The sequence below is a fragment of the Dermacentor albipictus genome, chromosome 4, assembly GCF_038994185.2.
Source record: "Dermacentor albipictus isolate Rhodes 1998 colony chromosome 4, USDA_Dalb.pri_finalv2, whole genome shotgun sequence".
NCBI lineage: Eukaryota > Metazoa > Arthropoda > Arachnida > Ixodida > Ixodidae > Dermacentor > Dermacentor albipictus.
In genome coordinates this window covers 51,976,598-51,998,688 of record NC_091824.1, presented here as the reverse complement: position 1 = coordinate 51,998,688, position 22,091 = coordinate 51,976,598, and the positions used below count along the sequence as shown (strand labels likewise).

The window sequence follows — 22,091 nt, the reverse complement described above, 5'->3', positions numbered from 1 at the left end:
TGGCGAAGTTGGCCAGTTAGTGCTTTTTAGCATCCGCTTCGGGTGAGCTCTATTGAGGTGCTTATTCCTTTTGTGTGTGTGTGTGTGTGTGTGTGTGTGTGTGTGTGTGTGTCTGCGCAGACAACTTGAAATATTTCTTAGCTGTTGTAAAACACCGGAATCGCATTTCCTCTCGTTTCTTCCAATTTCCATGTTTCGGCGTCTCCTCAATCGGCCCAGTGCACTGAACCGCAGATTAGACCGCACCCTATTCCAAATCTGTTCTATGCTCATTCGGTTAATGCACATTGTGGAGACGCCGAGAGCTTCCTCACAATCTTCTTTGAAGTGTTGTCTGATATCTCTAGACGGAAATGCATCTATATATTTAATATATATCTTTCTGTTTAGTTACCGTATTGGCAAGAGCAACAACGTTCTTTCTGCGCGACTTGTCGTTCGCGACTGTCAGCATTCCTTTACTATGGCCTTCGAAATGCGAAACGGCGCCATTTGTGTAGCCGCCTCTGCCTGTCACTGCGTGTGCATATCGGTGATTTGCCTGCACAGCCAAGCCGCAGAGAAATGTGCGTGCTCACGCATCTCTTGTTCAAATGAATCCCGCACGGTTGTTTGACGTCTCGCTCGCTTTTCATCGTTTTCTTTTTTTGCAGAATGTCACTGAGGCCTAGGAGCGCATGCCATATGAATAATGTATGAGAGCTACTTTGCTCTCTCCTGTGGGCTTTGGAGAAACAGCTGCAACAGTTTAGTCGCTCGCGTTTGCCGAGCATTCTTTCTTTTTCCTTCTTACGCCCGGCAACAAGCGTTTTCGGAGCCGCCCGCCTTATCTTCTTGAGCGACTCAATGACAATGTTTTAAGTTCAGCAGTGGCGCCACAGGCTTTTTATATAATGAATGGCGACGGAGCGGTGTGGTTACGAAGCCCAAGCGGTCGATGTCTCAGAAGCGCAAGGAACTTTTCTTACATCGTTATTTATTGCTGCACAGCCAAGCAGCATCCCTCCGTCTGACGTTGTTGAAGTACTGTCCCCTGAGCTTCCCCTTGCACAGCTGTGTCCTACCGCTGCACCTTTTTATTTTTCTCTTATCCGCTGTTCTCAAAGCCGAAACTTCACTTCCTATACGATGTTTCAACAACGGCGAATGATTTCATTACTGAATGCCAACGCGCTAGTGAAGTCAGCGAGTTCACGCTCACTGTAACCAAAAGCCATACATACCGCTCTCGCTAAAGCGTCCCCACTACGACGTATGCCTAAAGGTTCTCGGTAAATGAAAATAGAAATAAATTGTGGCACGTTGCACCAACAAGACAAATCGAGAAGCGGAACCTGTACCGCGTGCTGTGCTCTCCAGAATGAAAGGCTACATTCATCTTTTTTGATCTGGCTTTCGATAAGTAACAAAAAGAGAAAGAAAGAAAGAAAGAAAGAAAGAAAGAAAGAAAGAAAGAAAGAAAGAAAGAAAGAAAGAAAGAAAGACACGTGTTCAGTGAGCTTCAAACCGTCTGGTGTTTTCCTGCAAACCGATTTGTCTCTAACTCTTCCTTCGGGCGTAGTATAATATCGCGAAATGCTAGTTCACTGAACGCCTCATTGCAGAACAGCATTTGCAAGCATTTACATCAGCAGCATAGCTAACGCAATATCTCGTAGACATGGAACATCGACGCTAATTAATGTGCACTCAGAACGAGCACGCTTACCTCACCTTCTCACCTTGGGGTAATCAGTGGTCACTAGGAAGAGGTCTCGCGAGATATCTTTGAAGACCTGCAAAGTTCAGTGTGGGAACGGTTGTGATATTTTGTTATGAGGACGCAAGCACTTGTCGTCGGTTGCACGATATTGTATTGAAATATGTATTCCATCTCGTATTTCGTGCCAGCAGGTTGCGTCTTTCATAAGCATCTTTGTCATAAGGCATCCGTCACCACGAACAATGAATGTCATGATGAATTGAGTACTTGTTTTCTATAAGTGGACAGCATCATCTAGATGCGGTACCAGAGTGTGTGAGACAGTATTTCTATTTAATATGCATCTCCTCCTCGTCGAAAAACGGTGATGCTTGATTTGCTTCAGGGGCGTAAATGGCTCCCACTGTGGGCAGGATCTTGGGCACCGAGAATTCCTTGAGTTTGACCTGAAAACAGAAAAGAAAACGCCCAAAAAATGATCACCTACACAATTGAAAATATCATGTCTAAGGCCGTACATTTATTGTGTATTCTATTCTTAGACACCTTAACAGAACATGTTACTTTTCCAGCCTTACGCCACCCCACGTGGCTAGCATGCTAATCAGGTATGATATTAGAGACACACGGAAAAAAACAACGCCTGATCAATTTAAACTGCTCAACAGTTCCCCCAAAACATTATTTGCGTTAATTTTGTGTAAATTTACTAGACGAGTAAATAATGTGCGAACTTGGTCCAATTTGTTTCCCAATCCTCAGCGCCGTTAAGTCACTGGGACGTGGCTGCGTTTAAGAACTCTCCTCGTAATTTGCCTGTCGTGACGCAATAAAATTTCTCCATAGTTCTGAAAACTTATTCTTTATAATGCGATGTAGTCTACGTAGCCTGAGCAAACGGTGCCCAAAGCTGTGACGTCACGGCTCACTGATGCGTGAACTACAAAGCGGCGTCGCCTCCACTTCTTTGTTCTTGTATTTTTTCTTTCTGGATTTTTCTGGTACCACGGCATTTTTCTGGTATGAACAGCTTTTTTTTTTCTAGTTGTTAAAGCGCAATAACTAATAGAGTTTATGTACGGCAAGACCACGCAGGCACGCGGCGCTGAGTGCAATGCCACGTCATCGACGCACACTGCTGGACAAGTTGGTTAACGCTCAGACATTCATGGTAGACAGCACGAGCACGAATCCGCAGCTGAATTGAAAGTTGGCGCTTGTCTACTTGGATTCTTTTGTCGTGTTCGCTCGACCGTGTGTAATGTCAGGCGCCCCGTTAAGACAGATCCCTTCTAGATGAAGAAAATGAGCTGCGCGCTTTGGTCAGCGCTACAGGGGGCGCTCCTGCTTCCCGAAGGCCAACCTGGGTCGTGCAGTCAAGTGCTCGTTTCGCTGCGCAAGTTTGACCCATCAGTTTTGACGCGCGGTTCAACGGGCGAGACAGTGGCGAGCGGTAGTAATACGATATGAGGAGAAGTTTATTCAAAGCGCAGGAATGCATGTATAATTTATTAGGGGGACAAGGAGGACACAAAGTAAATTGCCTCACGGGGCTGGGGCCTCATCAGCCCCGCAAACAGTCCCATCATTTTAGGGTTAGCAGCAGCGGCTCTTCACATCAGTGCAAGCCTAATGTAATGATATCTTTACCCGAAACACTCGCTAAATACACAGATTCATTATCATCATCCAGCGGCACCTGCACTCAGTGCAGTTAGTTCTCCGTCAAGCAGCGTCCAGCTCAATAGCGACCTCCTCGTATTATTTCAAAGAACACTCAAACATAAGGTTTTCAGATTACTAGAAGGCACTAAATCACTCTTGAATGTGCGCAGACAACATGGTTAACTACGAGTGCAGATTTTTTTTCTTTTATCTCTCTCTTTCTCGCTCCTTTTTTCTTTTTTTTTTACGGCGTGAGGTTTCGAGCACAGTACTGAAGATAATGCGCGGCTGTCGCAGAGTTCTGCGTCGCTTGAGCTCGCGGGAATGCGGAATGTCGATGCGCAGTCATAACAAAGAAAATGGAATCTGAACTTTGATTTCACTCCTCAGTGTAAGCTACGAACGTCATTCGACAGCGGTCGTAGCGGTTATTACTCTCTATTTAAGTATGATGGTATTTATTCAGCTGGTTGACTTCGTTTGCTCTTCTCTTTCCATTAGACACCCCACTTCGTGCCAGCGGTGCGATTTTTATCGTCGCACGTTGGAGCAGAGCAGTGCTAGATGCCGCATTACAAACGCATGATTCCTAACCAATGCGAACGCGAATGACGGCAAGATTTTGGCGAGCGTTTCTCCTATGGACGACTTAAGTTCGTGATGTGGCGGCCCTCTTGACTACTTACCACTGAATCACCGCACAAATAATCACTGCTATTGTCGAAGACTTTCAACAAACATGCTCGATCAAATTGAATTCGTATGCGGACGAAAGAAGAAAAAAAAAACACATCTATGCTCAAACTGTGCGGCGCATGCTGTAGCGCCGAAGCGCGTCGTTAAATGAGAAGCGCGAGGTGAAAGAAAAATACAGATTTCTGTTTTATTCGCCACGTTGCTATGAATCCTCAGTATTATTACCTTATCGGTATGGTAGCATTATACTCACCACGAAGGTGTAGGTAGGGAAGCAGCTTCTGATGTTACGGGTGGCATCGAGGGGCCCTATAACGTACCACTATTTCAATCTGTTTTTATTTCAATCTCCTGACGTCAAATTTACGTAAGCACCGATGCAGGAATCAGGCGGTAAGCCGCAGCGTTCCTTGAAAAGCTCAGTCAAACGCGCTTCTCGTTTATAGGATGTCACTTTTCTTTGTTCGCTGTAAAAGTAAATAGCATCGTCTACATCCATCAGCTTTTCTTATCTAATTGGCTGAAAAGTGGCGAGGAGAACGCTCAAGGGGAGAGAGTTTCGATGGGGCCGAGCCAGCGCAGCATAAGTGGATAACCGGATGGGGAAGGTGGGGCCGGCGTCTGCGATTGGTTCGCTTCTCTTTGCTTTCGTTGGTTCGTGAAAAATCGCGGCGGCGTGCAACGGAAGGTTAGAAAAATGCCGCTAAAGCGGATTCCCAGCAAAGAAGAGTTGGCAGCGCGATGTCGTATGCGTGATGGAATGTCTCGATAACGTCATGCTGCCACGCAACACTTGTTATCTTGCGGAAATAAATCCATGCTCCCCGGCAGGTCCGAGTGGCCAGTCCCCGAGCAATAGGCCGGCAGCCTTCTTCCATTCCTTTCGGAACGGGACAGTCTCCGGCTATTCACGGGAAAAAAGAAAAAAATCAGTTTTGTTCGGCATTGTAATGCCTGTTTAACGCGTACTCGTAGCTTTTTCGCGGTTAGTTTTCGCGGTTTTTGTGATGTCGCGTGACAGACGGGCGAAGCGGGCGCAGCCCGAGAATGTTTGCCCAATAGCAGTTGGTCAAACAACGCCTTTCTTTTTATATTATCATTTTTCTCTCGTTCGCATTTAGCCACGCATAATCAGTGTGCACCTATCATATCAGATGGGGCGTTTTCCCGGTCTTCCTGTGGTCGCGTGACAGACAGGCGCGGTGGGTGTGGCCCGAAAATTTTTTTTTTAAACAATCGTCTATAGCTGATTGCAGCATTGGAATAGAAAAGTTTGAAACAGCTTTACCTTATACCCGAGGTAGTGCTGCGGTGGCCCTCCATATAAGTTTTTCTCTCTAAATCTGCTTTGAAGAACTCATGGATGCTGTATACCTAGCGTACCCTTCTGCTTCGATGACATGGCTCGATTCCGTAAAATCGCTTCTACACTTCCGCTTGCTTTGGAGCCACTTCTGGCTTCCCCGCGGAATTAGTTTTACTACGACGGTACACTATATAACGTGGAGCACAAAACTCTCTTGAACTCTTAACTGCTGCCTTAGGCTTACGAATAGTACGCTCTCAGTAGACACCTCTAGTGTAACTTCTGTACGCAGATGCCCTAGGCGAGTACGAGGCATACGTGTAGTTGCTGCTTTTGTGACGCCACCCGTGCGCGTGTGAACGTAGGGACATGTGAACACGTAAAAGCTGCTGTCCATTGCCATAGAATACCGTGTTCTTGCGCACAAAACACACTGACGATAGGCAAGGGATAGACGACACGAGTGCACGCTAATCCCATTCCTTTCTTTCCCGTCCGCGTGTTTTGCGCGCGATCCGCAGTAGGAATCGGTACCAAATCTCCCGGTTTTCTGTGTTTTTTTTTCTAGTTTTTCTTTTTGCTGGAGTTTCTGTCGCGGCGCAAACCGCCTAAGGCGCCTGACGCGAGTAGTAACGCCCCGTGCGCGATTGCCACACATTAGCGGTCTCACAACAACGCCTTCCTTGAGGCTGCATAGCGCTGTGGCTGTGTGCTCCAAGCTATCATGTGAAAGCTACGAGCGCAGTCAAATGCTAACGCGGTGCAGAAGAGGCGCAACCCGCCTAATGTGTACATTGTGTTTCTCAGCGAAATGTGTGCCCAAACACTGTGAGGGTTTCGTGAAGGATGGCGCGCTAAATCTTTAGTGCATATAGTTCCGATAAACAGGAGTAGTGTTGCTGGACATCTGCCGTTTTCTTGTTTCTCCTTTTTTTTTACTCTGCGCGAAATATTCATTAATCTCATGATAACCGAGTATCTGTGCAGTGGAGTGTGCTTGTCGTACGACTAAAGAGTATATTTCCGCCGTGGCAGAGTCGTTTGGCTTGGCAGTGATTGTGTAGATTCTTAATCGGTGTTACTTATGAGGGGGCCTCTGAGAGACGAAATGAGCTATCATTCCTGGGAAGATGAGCCTTCGAAATCACCGAAGCTGAGTGCGGTCTTTACCACTTTGGGTGCGCATTTATATCTTTAGTAAGCGTGAAAAACATATGTAGTATCCCAGCCAAACACAGCTTGCCAGTCTGCCGTGCCCCAACAAAAGAAAAACCATGACCTTCGTTAAAACTGCAGAGCGCATGCTCCATTGCTGTCGCTCCCGACGTCTTCGGAAAGAGCTCGCGAAACGGTCGGATTGCGTTCCTTCGATGAGGCTTCGCTGTGAAATTCAGAGCGTAGGAAACACTAACTCTAAACACTAACTCATAGCCGTGAAAACACAAACCATCAGGTTGACCGGCTCAAGGCACTTACTTCTGCGTCGTCGTTTCGAACGTGGCAACGTAAACTGCTCAATCGTTTCGAGCGTTCGCAGTGAGGTTGCCGTGTTGTACTGCGAGTATATATATATATATATATATATATATATATATATATATATATATATATATATATATATATATATATATATTCCTGATTGCACGACGAATAGATATAGCTAGAACAGTTTCCCGTCTGGACCCAAAAATGTCGCGTATTGGGTATCCCGGATATATGCGGCCCCTCCTAAAGCAGTAGCAATTTCTGTTCATCAATTAGCAGTCCTTCCTTTCGTGTTCATTAAAGCTTTTTCTTTAAGTTCAGCTCATGCGGAAATTACAAACTGTTCCCTTGAGGTGAGTCTTCTGTTTATGCATTTATTGCGTTCAGTGTATAGTTAGATCTTAATATTTTTATAGCGCTACGAAACCAGAACGGTGGTTAAGTGATGTCCGGTGAAATAAAACTGAGAAGCGTAGACAAAGGGAAACAAAAACTTGAACCGCTGTTTTGCCGCACTTTGATGGGGCTTTTTTTTTCACCTTGCTTTTGTTTTCACCTTGTATCGACTGGTGAAAATAAAAAATCATGACGATGATGATGATGAAGTGAGCGCTTCAATCACATCAAATGTCGCGAAATGTCCTGGAATTTCTCCTTACTTAGACTGCGTTTCTGTTTTTATGTAGAATATTCTGCTAAACAAAAGCAAGGTCCCCGTGCGCAGGATACTTTTTTAATAGCGTAGTTTGATGCTTATGCTTTATAGAACCGAGGAAGCAGTAACAACGCTGCTCTTGCACCATGGTGTCGATATATTGGATGAAAAAAAAAGAATACAAAAAAAAGCTTGTCCGACATTACCGAGTCGCGTTCCATGTGGACAGGGCAGCGCGGATAAATTCATTCCGCATGAAAATGGCAATACAAGAATTGCCAAGGTCGTTTTGCTTTCTGTTTACTATTGAATGTGTGTAGCAGAATTTCGCAACATATGTGATGCCTGCTGCTCCTTCTCCCTTAGTCGAACAAAACGTGTCAATGTTTTGCTTTCTTTCTGGTCTGTCGTTACTTCCGGGGCAAATTGCATGTGTTATGACATGCAGTACGTTAACTTGAATTGTATACGTCATTCAGCTGTGCCTTGATGCACGTGTGGCCATTCGAATATGCGAGAACGTCGAACATGATATGAATACGCTCTCCTAAATTCGAACAGCAAAGATGCGCTTTGAAAACAGCGATGATCCTTGATGGTTGTTTACTGAGCATGGAAAGTTGCCGAAGCCATGGGGTAACACGTAACTGCAGCGATAGGTAGCGAAAGCTGTAATGTCTTTTTTTCCCTTTAAGTGGCTTTGTATTTCTGAATTACCACTTACTGTTTCCTTCTGGTTTATTTATTTATTTCGTAATATTTGATTGAACATTTTTATTATTTGTGTTTGATTGCAGAAAGTGCTGAACGTGTAGTTGTGTGGCTGTTTTTTTATATATATTGGCTATTAGGCATATTTAGTAAATGTGCTTCATTGCCGAAAGATCTTTTTTTCATATCATTTCATGTTACCGTGCTTTCACTATTGCACATTATATTGTTTCTGCAGAAGCCGGCAACACACTAATCGCCAACATTTCTAATTTCATTCAGATAAAACATTTCCCTACTAATTTTAACTTTCTGTGTACTATGCGTTAACCTGCTCTTACATTGATTTTGAAATTTATTTTATTATTCAGTCTTGTTCTTACGTTTGTTTAAGCCGGATTAACTTTATCACGAGCACGTTTTACTGCGGGTTCACTGGAACCATTAAGCAGCATCGTGAACGACGTTTCTTGATACATGTTCGTCGCAAAGATTTGTACGGGCCACGGTTACTTAAAGGACCCCGTCAAACGCGTTTACCTTATCTTTATAAAATACTAAAGCACACGCAGGAAAACATACGGCAAACAGTTGGCGAATGAACCGGAGTGTTTTGTACATGTGGCTTCCGGTCAGATGTCTCCTTTTTGCGAGTTGCGTTGGATGGACTGGTATTGCCTACGCCCACTTAAGGGTCATTGAGATGGACGAGCTCCGTACGACATCTAAACGCTGCGAACAGCGAAAGAAAAGAAAAAAAAAAGCAGTTACGAGTCTTATCCATGAACGCAGAAACGATGTTAAGAAAGCAATTATTAAAATGAAGGTTCGAAGTAACAAAATAAGCTGATGCACAGTGACAGTCAGTCAGTCAAGAACTTCATTGAGACAACGTTTTTTTTTTTTTTTGTCTCACCAGTTGGTGCCGTGCCTGTGTACACGTAAGCAGACACGACCGTACCTTAGCCTCGTTTTCCTCTTCAGCGAGGCAGAATTTAACCGCGTCGCCTAATCTGCGCTGTCTTAACGAGGTCACCTTCACCTAGCGTGTGCGCCCTCCATGTCTCTCCTTTCGGTCGCACCGAAGGTGAGCCTTGTGACGCCATCGTCGTTGCGAGAAACGACGGGGATCGACGCTCGTTGCGACTTTTCGCGAAGGCGCCGAGCAAGTTCTATAGCAGACGACGTGGTCTATGCTACATCGGAGCGCAAGCCGTTTCCCCACGGAGGATCCGATAATTAACCAGCGGATACGTTTCTACGACACCGCACATCGAGTCCGTTGGTTAACCGTTGATCCCGAATGTTGCCATCGGCGACGCCGCGTGGTGGCGTGTGTGTAGCGTTGCGTAGAAAAAAAAACGCTCGTTGCGAGAATTTGCCTCGCGAAAGCCGAACCGCTTGCAGGCCTTGCGCGTGCCAACACAAATCCGTTGTCAATGTATGCGTTCATTGCGCCCGTCGTGTAATTGAATACCACGCAGCTGCAGCTCCATTGTAGTTGCGCTCCCCTGTGGAACAGCGGCGATCGCAGGCCCATGGGAGTTATTGGGAGAGCAAAAGAATGAAGACAGCTGTGTTGAGGTAGAGAGGCGTGATGTCGAGACGGGTGTTTTGTTTGCCTTTGAGCATTCGTGCGCTTAATATTTGTTATCCCTCCCTCCTACGCTTGCATCCAGTCCTGCTCGTTACGGAAGAAGGACGCAAATGACACAAAGATAAAAGTATTGACATCGAGCATGTGCTTGATTTGCTCAGAAAGACGGCAAGAGCACCGTTCTGTCGCTTACTCCGCAAGTCATTTTACTGTAGTCGTACTTGTAAGGCCACATTAAAATAATAATTAAAATGAAAAGAACCGGTAACAGGTAGGTCTGTGTTGTTGTAGATATATCTGGTACCCCTTGTGAAGTATTTGCTTATGGCGTCAGAAAATTGCCTGTGTTATCTGGGCAATCCGAAAGTACTGCTTTACACACCTCAAGATTGCGCATAACTTATGTGGCAATCTTGGCGCAGGCGAGCTTTGTATAGAACGTCCGGTCGAATTGTGCCGTAACTATGAATCAGTGTTCGCATCGTCTCTTGTCCACATAAACTTTTTCTAAACACCAGAACGTGCACTTTAAACATGCGATTATAAAGGCGTCAGTTAGAGGGTAAAATGTGCCGCTTAAAGTGGTCTTTCGTGAAAGCGCGAATGATGCGTGGGTGCGATGGTAAGTAAGTGCATTGCGAGAGACTAAAGCGTTTCGAATTAGGAACTTCCTTGCAACAACGGCTTGCCATTGTGTCACGTAACTACACATATTAAGTACGGTTTCCAGGGATGATATATCCTGCTTCAACAAAACGAAAAAAGAAATAGCTACCATCACGCACGGTGTTTATATAACCTACACATGCTGGATTCCTCTTCTTACTTCCTTTCTTCACCTCTCTCTTTCTCCATGCATACCCATTTAAGCACAGCTTTGAATGCGAGCGAAACTGAGCTTACCCATGTGAATGTCTTACTACTATTGCCTATAGGCAAGACGTGTCCTCCTTTCACTCTGAAGCTGGAGCCATGGATTCAGCGCCCACGAAGTTGATTTATGTGTGGCAACTGTTTCATTCTGTGTCTGCTGACGAGATCCCCATTGCCATGCGACGTTTTTTAGGGACATGTTTTTTTTCTCTCCGTATTTTCATCAAAGCATCCCTTCCTGCGCCTTCTTTTCGTTTCCTGCCCTGCACCGCCGAATACATTATCTAAGGAAATCCACTGTTTCCGCCCCTCTTTCTTCTAGTGTCAGTTTACGTCTGAACGAGCCTTAACGTGCTGGATCGAAAGCGAGGGGAATGCGTTTTGATTCCTTCAATCCGAGCTTCTGTCAAGCTATAGATCCCCCACTAACGCCAAGGGATGAGGGGAGTACGCCGCCCCCACCGCGCTATGGTACACAAGAAAATCTTTCGAGGGGAACACAGACCGCATCCTGCTGATCGGGATCTCCACTCGCTCGAGATTTTGTGGGGCTCTCGTTGAAGAAGGTATTTCTCGAAGCGTCCTTACCGCTTATTCTATTGCAGAACTCGGCTATAGTGTCCTCCAACTCTCTTTTTTTACTAAATGACGAGAACGTCTCACTCTTTCTCAATCCTTCGGAAACGGGCATTCAGCTCAAGGAGCGCGATTTGTTTGCCCAGGTTTTTCTTTTTGTTTATCTTTCGCGGAGCGTCTTCTACCACCCAGCTCTTTTCTCACTAGTTTGCCGGGACAGAAACAAAAGGAACAAAAAGAGCGAGCGAGCTCGGCGGCTCCTCTGGTGAGAAGAGTCGCTGTAGCGTTCGTCTTCTCTTTCTTCTTTTACTTCAGTCTTCCTAGTGCACTTCTCATCCGCTGTCACTCTCCCCTCGCCCTCAAACTCTCACGATAAACTGTAGAAGGAGTATTGGAGGTCTGCTTGCAGGAAATAAGAGGCGTAATCGCCGGCGCCTCCGTTCAGAAGAGGAAGTTTTCCGGACTGATGACGCGCCAAGCGAAAGTCATCAAAAGCGCGTTTCCTTGGTCCGCACAATTTCCTTGGTCCGAACAACTGTCCGCACTACCGCGGCTTTCCGAACGGACAGAGAAAGGACAAACAGTGACCGGCAAAGTAGAAAACCCAAAGCAGACAGATCGAGATATTATTCCTCGGCCTATTTCGCGTGACCGACGCTCAACAGGCCCGCTCGCATGAGATACATGTAGCGTTACATTCGCAAGTAGTCCCTGCTTGCTCTGCTATCTGAGCGCTTGCAGATGGCTAGGAAGGGAAAGTCACTCAATGGATAGAATCTCTATATAACATTTCTACAGTGTGGGGACGCCGCCGGCATTTTCGCTATCGCCTGCTCTTCAGATGATTACATGAACTACACTCCTAAAGCTCGTTCCGTACGGGTTTTACTATGTAAACGAAACATATGTGCAATAATTTTTCACTGTGTCCCACTTAGTGGCTGGAACATATATGGGAATGAATGTACTTGAGTCGTCGGCTTTTGCTTTGGTCGAGCCAGTATTCAATTGTAAATAATTCTACTGTCGTTCCACGCAGGCTCCCACCAATTTAGTGAAATATACTTGCAAAATGTACCGCTTGCTTATCGCAACATTTAATAAACTAAAATAAGAGCGCCGCGTCCGTTTACCTTTTTTTTCCCCTTTGTATACATGGATGAGAAAGCGAAATGGGGGCCTTTCTAGAATGAGCTGAGGCATTCCCACGAACGCGCGAACCCAGGTTTTGCGAAATCATACGAACGCGTTCCATAATTAGGCTGCCTTATTAAGGGACGAAAACCGAGGAGAAGGATGCCGTGACGAAGGCATGAGCGAAATAAAGCGCAGTTCTTGGCGCATTTTGTTTTTGACCTGGCTGCGGTGACCCAGCGGCTGTGGCGTTTTGGCGCCGAGCACGGGCTCTCTTGTAGGGCGAGGAGGAGGATGTTGCTATAGCTGCGGGATGGTGTAGCCTTGCATGGGCATGTCGGTAGTCTCCTCGTAGTTTGCGGGAATGTACAATGCGTAGGGCTAAATAGTTTATCGCAACACGCAGAGATAGAACGCCACCACTCGACCAACTTCACCCCGTGCCCAATGAGACTATGTACCGCATAAAACGATTGCTAACGTTTATCGAGGTGTCTTGGGTTTGATCGACAGACCCCTCTGCCGCATTTGTATGGGTTGGAAACGTGCTAACATACGAGTAGCAAGCTTTGGTCGTTCGTTATATAAACACTGATGACAGAAATTAATCTTTAGCTCCACGCCACGGCGTATTTCGTAGCCCGTCTGTTACTTTGGAAAAGGAAACGCTATCTGTCAATCACTTCGTGCTGCGGAAGTATGCATGCTTCCGCGAAACGAAGTGATTGAGAGGTGCGTGTTTCCGCGCACAATATAAGACACTCCGCCGGCCTACATGTGGCCAACTCTTTTCGTATGCGGTGAAGTAATTAGTTTCTCCAGTCAAACACATAGAACGGCATATGAGTCACATTCAGATTGTATCGGTTTCTTTTTCTTGTGTTTGTTTTTCTTCTGTGGGCAGTAAATTGCGCGTGAACTTCTATCCACAGAAAAGTTTGTTGCTTGGAACCGTGATTGGAAACTGTTGCCGTTAAAGGCGAGAGGTTACTTACTCTGAGTGAGCAACCGTTGAGTGCTTTCTTTTGATTGCGTGCAAGTTTTGCCGATAACACGTTTTCTCCGCGGCGTTCCCACCCTACACTGGCCTGGCAGCTAGTGATTGCTGACGCGAATGTTGCGTGCTTTCTCGCGTTCCAGTTACGCTAATCGATCACGGGCTTCCTTTCGCTGCTACTTCGCGGTTTACCACGTTGCACGCGGGTCTTTTTCTCATTGTGCATTCATTACTGTGTAAATTTGACAGCAGGAAGCAGATCCAGAGTTGCCTATTGCCTGTAAGACACTGTCGCCACCTGGATCTCAAAATATTCGCAAGGAGTTGTTTTTCTCTCACTATTCATGTTGCTACGGAACAGCCGCCACAGTGAGGCTGCACTGAGGAGGAAGACGACGACGTGGGCCCGCTTGATATAGCGTCGCCATTTTGGCCTTCGGTTGGCTTCCCTGTAAATTGTATATAGTATTCGGCTCCAGCTACACGTAACAATATCCAAGCATAGGGTCACGTATTCGAAGTTCACTCGCACAGTGGAACGAAGTTTGGTCGTGTTAATCTGCGTGTTATAACATTTGCGTTTGCTCAAAACTGGAGCGACCGTCTTGGCCCTTAGATTTAATCCTTGGAGCCCCTGAAATTAGTAGGCTGACGCGCCCTCGCATTATCTTTAGAAGGAAACGTTTACTGCTGCAACCAGCGTAATTGTTGCTACTACAGGCATGACTGTTGTTCTGCTATGAGTACTTCATCTGCAGCGACTGCTGTTAAGCCAGTACTTCTACTCAGACTATTACTGAGTTTTACTTCTATTTTAAGCTTACTACTACTTTAAGCACTACTACTACTACTACTACTACTACTACTACTACTACTACTACTACTACTACTACTACTACTACTACCGCTATTACTACTACTACTATTACTACTACTACTATTACTACTACTACTACTACTACTACTACTACTACTACTACTACTACTACTACTACTACTACAACTACTACTACTACTACTACTACTACTACTACTACTAGTAACTAACCACTTTTACTGTGTGTAAAAATCTGTTACGGCTGCTGTCGCGGCCGCCGCTGTAATTTCGCAGTATTTTCTATAATTTATTTCGCCTTGATACACGGGTCATAGACGTTGACGTGACATGCATGAGCCCTGCAAATGCGCCGACGTCACTTATTGCTGCATTGCAGTGTCCTCTTGAACCTCCAGCAGAGCGCCGCCGCATGGCATAAGGAAGCGTAGAAATTCACTTAATGGACACCATAGGCCAACCCTGCTCAAATATTTCACGAGTGCTTCACACATCCAACCTATCGCTGAAAACGCGCAGCTATACGCTCTTAGTTTCGGGCTGGACGTTGTGGTTCTCGTTTTGGGGCAGAGGAAGGTCTTGGACATATTTTTATTATGTTCCTTAAGAAAAACGTATGGCTGTCGAGAACCGATTAAATGTGGCAACATTGCACCACAGTGCCGCGGAATTACTCTACAAATAAGGAAATTTGAGTTTGCAGCGCTACTTTCAACTCATTTCTCTCTCAAACAAGAAAGAAACACGCGGCGCGGCAAGTGACACGATAGATTACCTCGACACACCTTTCCGATGTAACGGCTACGCCTAACAAAACGGTCGGCGGCAAAATTAATGGGTGCGGTTGTCGAGTCCCCCTACTGCCTACGTGACTCAGGTGAGAGTGGCTTAGGAGCTTCTGTCTTGAAAGCAATGTAATTCGCAAACCTTTCACTGCGCGATTGTACGCGAAAGAAGCCAGTGCTGAGTAAATTACTGCTATGAACACCACCAAGGATAATAGGCGCCGAGGCGAGCAATAATAACGTAGTAACGGTCATTGGTCACACGCACCGCGCGCGTTCTCTCCACTTCAACTCCAGCGCTGCCTAAACAAACATTTTCGTCATTACCCGTGTCTGCGCTTCGCTCTAGGCTCTGTTGCACCCCGAGTGTTGTTGCCGCACTCACATCTGCGGAGCGGACACTACCGCCTGCCCTCGCGCAGGCTTTCCCGAGACGCCGCGCACAAAGGTGCACGATTCGCGCATTTCGGCCTGCGCTTCGTATTGTGTCCGGCGGCTCCCGCCTGCTCGCGCGGAGAATACTAGTTGCAGCTGTTGGGCTACTGGAATTACCGGATTGTGTTTGCCCCGACAAAGACCTAGCGCCATCGGGCTCTCGGTAAGATTTGAGCTCTTTCCTGGCCATTTTGCTCCCCCCTCCTCCCCTACCCTGTTCTTTGGCTTGTTTGTGCCATTTCTTTTTTTTTGTCTTTTTTTTTTCTTTACTGAGCTCTACCCTCTGGAAGCGGCGCCCGTTCCCCTTGGTGTGCCGGTCAACACTGCCACTTGTGGTAGGCGATCGCCAGGAACGGAGCGAAGCGTTGAGAACTCGTGTTTCGCGCAGAAAAAAAGAAAAAAAAACTAGAAAATGGGAAGCCGAGAAAAACAAGTTGCCAGGAGCAACGGACTTGGAGGGAAGCGATGCGAAGAGAAGTGACGACTGCGCGCACAAATACAGTGGTGGACCGTGGGCAGACACGGAAACAAATTTCAACATACTTATTGGAAGCACGCATGTTCATCCCATACGTTTTATTTAGTTCTGTGCGCTTCCTTTCGAGAACTGCCAGCTGCGGCGTTGACTGCGCTTGCCTCTGATCACAGCGATTTGGATCTCTACACGGGGTAACGCAAGCGTAGCGATCGGCTATAGCGTCCCGACGAATAAAGGTACCGCCGCCTCGGCTGGTTGTGTTGTCTATTGTCAATTCCTCTCGTGCGATCCGCACTATCACACAACGGCAGATCCGTCGCCAGCTGCGTTTGTAGTGGATGCTGCCAGCAGCCATTTTGAGAGAGCTTTCGGTGACCGCCTTTGAAAGGCTTTGTCGCCATCGGATGACAGGAATGCTGAACTGTAATGCGTTGTGGAGAAACATCCCCTCGCTAAAGCGACAAGCGCGTTCCCCCTAAGGGTCGCAACAGGTTTCTTCATTCCTTTGATACCACCTGTTGCATCCACACTCTAAAGCCTCTGTAACCTGTGTGCAGCATATACTTGGCTGTCTTTGTTAATTTTATACGTACGTTGTACATGGAAACTTGTTACCTAAATTGCTCCGGGTCAACCTTGATCAATGCGAAATGCCGGGCAGGGATTCCATCACGGGACCGGACGCATAGACACATAAAAGCTTGCGTCTACGTGTTTGACATATGTGTGCATATGTGTGCCTACGGAAACCATTTGCACTCTCACGCTAACCAAATCGCTGCACAAGTTTTCAGAAAGAGTTGTTGTTTAGGTAGGGAAAACTCAATTCAAGACTAGCGCAGTCGTGGTGAACTAGAGCCAGTCATGTCCCCTGGAGAACAGCTCTTCTAGCTTGGCATTGCGCCTTACCCGCGTTTTCTTCCCCGCGCCGCTGCTAGCGTTTCCAGTTATATTTCGTCAGCAAACTCCTTCTCTCTTCTTTTTATGACTTTGATTAGTCCGCCTCTAGTCATAAATTATTTAATATACATATATGTCCTCCCTAGCTACATATGTATACCTTACCGTTGCGTTGATCCCTGAAAGCATTAATATTCTTTGAACATTCCTATATCGAGGCAAAGTTAAATTCACTGCGAGTGCAAAGTTTTGATCGTAACATCCGTGGATTACCACGCGAGTAATTCCAAACTTCGCACGACTTTCGTGTTGTGCAGTTGTTTTCCTCTGTAATTTCCCAGGATGCACATCAGGGCTGGTGATAATAAAGTGTTGAAAGTTACACCTATTTTAATTGTGATATCGATTATATGGATACTTCAGTCGTACTTCTTGCCGTGGTCGTCATTTTTTCTGCACATTTAGTATACGTACGCTGTGTGTTTATCTGTTCAGTACTTCCAAGGTGCATGCTGTACTAGTCGACTGCCATGTTGTCCAAACAAAGGCTAACGTTCACGACTGAGTTTAACCTCGCAACGTTTATGGAATTCCACCGGGCGTACAAAAGCCATGGAACATTTCATTCACAGCGCGTACCTTTTGTACTCTTCTCAGCCTTACGTTTTCTCCGACATGCAAGAAGTGCTAAACGGTCTTAGTGCTCGCAATCTGAAAGTGATGCAATTTCACTGTCACTGCTCTTTACGGGCAGCGTAGTTCGCGCCTGTCTGACGCTACTACAGGGCCTTCAAGCTTTCAGGGTGCCAGAAACTTCGAGGCACCTGTGTATGTCGCATCCACTAGTAGTCGCATCCACGTATAGTCACACTCACATCGTCAGAGCAGGTCAAGCGCAACGCTAAACTTTTGCTATCGCTGTGAGTGCTTCGCCCTTCGGGCAAAACTCCCAATTGCATTTTTTTCCCCGTCATTGTTACCTTGTTGTCGTGTGCTCCAAATGAATCACATTTCACAAGGTACGCGCTGCTTTAAACAAACGAGCTCGCTCCACTTTCTTTTTTTTACTCCTCAAAAGCTATTTCTGTTCCTTATCCTGCTTTTGCATCGACTGCACAACTTGCCCGATAGGCGCTATTCTGGAACCGTTCTTCCCGTAGATGAACGCTATCTGTTCCGCGCTCACGCGACGCTCTGGCTGCCCTCGCTTTGGCGCTGTCTCAAATGAGCCTGACGCGGCACTGGCGCGTGCTGCGGTGCGATCCCTTCTGTCTTCTGCGTCATTAGCTTCAGCAATAACCGGAGGCGTGTCCTTTATCCCGAAGGGTTCCCGGTCTGTGCGGCATGCAGTCGCTGTTCGCCGCGCTGCACTGGGCGGCATTCTCGGGTGGCCCGAGGCGACGATTCAGAGAGACAAATCGGCCCATTACCTCTGGCTGGCCATTCGCGCTATACGCGAAGACCCTTCGCATCGCTCGCAGTAAAACAAGACGCTCGGGCGCAGCCTTCTGATGCTCTACTTTTTGTCATGATAAACGCCTCCGCGTGTTGCGAGCTTCTCGAGTGTGGCCCCGGTGATCTACGGCCGCCCATACTTACGCTATCTGACGAGGTGCCACGATCCCACCATGTGAGCCCATCGAACATTTCCATCAACACCGACTGGCTTTATTAGGATAATTTATGTAGTATTTGCAGTACGGTCAGCATAAATTCCAACATTCATATGCTGTAATCTTTAAACGGTGAATGCGTTAGATTTGTCGCTTACTTTCTCCGTCGTTTTTGCTGTTTGATTACTAAAGCGCAATTTATAGCATACTGAAGTTAAGCACTGCTCAAAATTAGTCGACTACTGCCGCACCTTTTCGCGCGGTGGTCTTACGCTCGTTGCAGGACGCATCCGTTTCAATGACGCCCTTACACAGGGGACTTATCTCGAGGCCTGAGGGAGAAGTTAGAAGTTTTCCTGTGCTCCAGACCCCGCGAGCAGGGAAGTCGCGCTCTGTCATTGAGCAAATGCACTTGTGCGAAATCGGCACCCGTGAAGACTTTTGTGGCTTTCTAGCCGTCGCTTTTCTTCCACGGGGAATTTTGCATGACAGCGCCTCCCGGAGAAGGCGTGATATGTGGCCTTCGGGGTCGCACAGTGTGGTCCCCTTGCTACGGTAAACTACGAGGTTCGTACAGTTCGTAGATTTTGCGAAAAGGGTGTTAAGGGCCCTTAAAAGTTCTGGAAAATAAATGTGCGTCCTCGAATTCCTTGAAAACTAAGGTAGTGCGCAAATCTTGAACCTTCAAAGCAGCAAACTGCATCAGCTTTATGCTATGGTCGCTACCTATCGGTAAACGATCCTACATATTTTGCTTGTTCGTTGTTTTAAATGTTGCTAAGTCATGCAGTATGGTGTGTCTACATTCAACGACCGGCTTGTCTAAATTCCCATCGCCAACATGGAGCTAGAGAAAGCCATACGAAGTGACCAAGCCGTACGTTTATTTTTGTCGTTTCGCTAGTTGATTCACACTTCAGCATATCACAGATCCACCTTTCGAGCCCAAGGCTTTAGAAATTCCTGACGAAAAGTAAGTTTGAGCCATTTGGCTTTAACGCAGCGAGGATCATTGGCTGAAGCTGGATACTACTAAGTATTACAGCGGAAGTAGATTGACATTACTACGTTGGAAATCCCAACTTTTTAAATAAAGAATCTCATCGAGCTTGAGGCACGCGTGCAACTCAGCAGCTGCTCAGCTGCAGTTTCTTGCAGATAAGAAGATTATTTTATTATTTTTCATGATAGTACGAATAAGATTTGTTTACTCTCATCGAATATCAGGCTTCGACATCCTATAAATTCTTGCATTGTTGAATATTTATTCGAATATACTGTAACAGAACGAAAAGTAAAATTTTCCCCTCGTATTCTTACAAACACCTTAAATTTGAGCAGATTCACTGTTTGAAGTGATTGTCCCCCAATACCGCTGGCGGACTTCACTGATTGTACGTTTCAGCGCAATTCAATAAACATTTGCAATCCTGCAGAATTAACATTGTTATTCGTACCTTGTTTGGGTTAGTATTCCCGCCTATCGCCTATGTGGCTGGCTGCTTTGTTCGCTTTAATGCGATAGTATTATAGGCGGACTGCGCACGCTTTGTACTGCTGACGAAACAATGTGGGCTGATGCTGAAAGCAAGCAAGTCGCTAGCCGTCCCTTAAGAAGAATGCTAGAAACTGGAACATAAAGCACGCGTCAGATGTTTCAAGAAGTGACTTTGGCGCCAGAGATGCATGAACGAGATCGTAGCCTAGTGGTTATGGCATTGGCCTGCTGTGCTGGAAGAGAGAGGTTCGATCCCAATACTGATCGTGCATTTCTTTGTTTAGCATCATAATGGCACTTCGCCCACCTTGGAGGTATCTAACAGACTGTGCTTAGCCTACGGGAGTGTGTCTCAGTCTGTGCGGAAGTCGTCAGTTTGTAAGAAATACGACTAATAGAAACGTCACCTTGAATAATGAAAGTGCATGCTCACGCATCTGTCAAGACGTCACCGTATTCTAAGTATGCTATTATTCTTAGAGAGCTAGCGGTGCTAATGTCTGCCGGGATTTCCTTTTTTTTTTACTTCTACATAGCTGAAACAACAGAATCATGAGTCGAATGGCGGATTCTGAACTGCGCAAAACAGTTTCGCGCCGTGAGTTGCAAATCTTCTTTGCTCGCCAACTTTAAAACGGGCGTGATTTAAAAGGCGGTAGTGCTATATATTTTACAGAAAAGTATACTTCTAGACGGTTCAAATCACTGGAAGAATGTTCCAACAATTTTCGCTGGTGCGAACGTCGGTAATCAGTTGGTCCCTCTCACCATCCAGGAGAACCTACTGTTAAAGCCTAGCTGAAAATCTACTGAGCAAGAACTCTGATCTCAGAACTAATGAGCTTTGAAGAAGTAAAAATAATACCAGCGATATGACCCATGATCCGAACTCATAATATAATAATAGCCAAACAAAACTCACTTGAAAAAGAATGGTGCACTAAGTATAGCAAAAAAAAAGAAGCTAGAAACGTCAGCATATCAGACGCCACAGTGAGCGAACGCACGAATTGCAAGGAGCACTAATATTCTTACGTATGACAACGAGTTGGCATCAAAGCGCGTAACATTCACGCGGCCAAAGTGATCATGGGCTCTTAATAAGAACGGAAACCACGATAAAAAGGAGTGTAAAATAAAAATGAGATACAGTGCTCACAGTAGGCTAATAATGTCACTGTGAGCTACAAAGTCACGTAAGGCTTTGAGAGCTGGTGTTTGTTAAAAGGTCACGACCAGAGAATGAGAACTTTCTTTAATCATAAATTAGTGTATCAGGTTAAGTTCACAATCACTGTTAGACAGCGCCGCACTCTCGCCCAATCTTCTAGTTCATTAACGTGTCATCAATGCAGGCCAAGGTTTCATTCGTCTCTCCGAAATTAGTTTTGCGTTCGCTGTGCCGGCAGCTGTCGCAACGCGAACATTCCGTTTGCGTGGTGTTTAGGATAAGATCGCTCTTCAGGTACTGCTGCGGCGCTTAGGCTAGACATATTGTTGCGTTTTTAGACGTGCAAGGTGTTACTGTTGCTACCGCTTTCTTCGGCACATTCGTTTCTTTCTTGACGCTTGTTTTATTCTTCAAACGCTTGCTACGAGCGAAAGCCCGCGGCACATTCGGTTCAAAGAATGCCTACGCTGTTCTAGCGCTAAGATAGTGCTTGTTTTTTTTTCCTTTATTTTTTTCATCATTGTCTCGCCGTAGCTGCCCAGAGAAACGGCAACTCTATGCGTAACAGGTGCAGACATGCAGACTGTGATTCATGTTTGTGGTCCCAAGAGCAGCAGATTCATCGCGTTCTTATGAAAATGTGCCTGAGGTTTCGAACGCTTCGCTATTTACATCTGCATAAACGAACTATTAACAAAAAACGCAAAGCTACCAGCCCCGGTCCAGTTTGAAAAACGAGAAAAGAAGGAAAACTGGAAATCGGTGGAGGTTGTCCTCTTTTTACACCGCACTAGCTGGACTGTAGCGAAACACAAAGGGATCTTTAACCGAGGTGCTCAATGTCGATCGTTCACTGCGACAGTTTTCTTCAAGTCCCCTTTGCTTATTCCTTTTTACCGCTCTGGCGTTAATTTTGTTGCGCGCTATAGCTACTCCATTCATTGCCTAATGTGCGTGATGGTTATATTTGGTAGGCATT

The 22,091-nt window shown here is 46.1% G+C and overlaps 1 protein-coding gene and 1 long non-coding RNA gene across 6 annotated transcripts in view; one reads left to right on the top strand and one right to left on the bottom strand.

The window, feature by feature from the left end:
* Positions 1–22,091, top strand: part of LOC135909156 (doublesex- and mab-3-related transcription factor dmd-5-like) — a 305,350-nt gene that overhangs the window by 246,480 nt on the left and 36,779 nt on the right. The window lies entirely within an intron of this gene.
* Positions 2,017–22,091, bottom strand: part of LOC135909157 (uncharacterized) — a 279,579-nt gene continuing 259,504 nt past the window's right edge. For both annotated transcript variants that reach the window (XR_011513875.1, XR_011513876.1), the window contains one exon: positions 2,017–2,148. This is a non-coding gene — a long non-coding RNA (uncharacterized lncRNA). The remainder of the gene's footprint in view (positions 2,149–22,091) is intronic.